This window comes from Lolium rigidum, chromosome 3, assembly GCF_022539505.1.
Source record: "Lolium rigidum isolate FL_2022 chromosome 3, APGP_CSIRO_Lrig_0.1, whole genome shotgun sequence".
Taxonomy (NCBI): domain Eukaryota; kingdom Viridiplantae; phylum Streptophyta; class Magnoliopsida; order Poales; family Poaceae; genus Lolium; species Lolium rigidum.
The window spans coordinates 32,444,528-32,445,427 of record NC_061510.1 but is presented as its reverse complement, the minus strand read 5'-3'; positions in this window follow the sequence as shown (position 1 = coordinate 32,445,427).

The window sequence follows — 900 nt, the reverse complement described above, 5'->3', positions numbered from 1 at the left end:
TATTATTGTTGTAAGAATTCCCATAAGAATTAGCATAACCGTTAGGATCAACATTAGTCCTATCATTCACAAGCATAGACATAATAGCATCAACCTTATCACTCAAGGAAGAGGATTCTTCAACAGAATTTACCTTCTTACCTTGTGGAGCTCTTTCCGTGTGCCATTCAGAGTAATTAACCATCATATTATCAAGAAGCTTTGTTGCTTCACCAAGAGTGATGGACATAAAGGTACCTCCAGCAGCTGAATCCAATAAATTCCGCGAAGAAAAATTTAGTCCTGCATAGAAGGTTTGGATGATCATCCAAGTAGTTAGTCCATGGGTTGGGCAATTTTTAACCAGAGATTTCATTCTTTCCCAAGCTTGAGCAACATGTTCATTATCTAATTGTTTAAAATTCATTATGCTACTCCTCAAAGATATAATTTTAGCAGGGGGATAATATCTACCAATAAAAGCATCCTTGCATTTAGTCCATGAATCAATACTATTCTTAGGCGGAGATAGCAACCAATCTTTAGCTCTTCCTCTTAATGAGAAAGGGAACAATTTTAATTTTATAATGTCACCATCTACATCTTTATACTTTTGCATTTCACATAGTTCAACAAAATTATTGAGATGGGCAGCGAGCATCATCAGAACTAACACCGGAAAATTGCTCTCTCATGACAAGATTAAGTAAAGCGGGTTTAATTTCAAAGAATTCTGCTGTAGTAGCAGGTGGAGCAATAGGTGTGCATAAGAAATCATTATTATTTGTGCTAGTGAAGTCACACAACTTAGTATTTTCAGGGTTGGCCATTTTAGCAATAGTAAATAAAGCAAACTAGATAAAGTAAATGCAAGTAAACTAATTTTTTTTGTGTTTTTGATATAGCAAACAAGACAAGTAA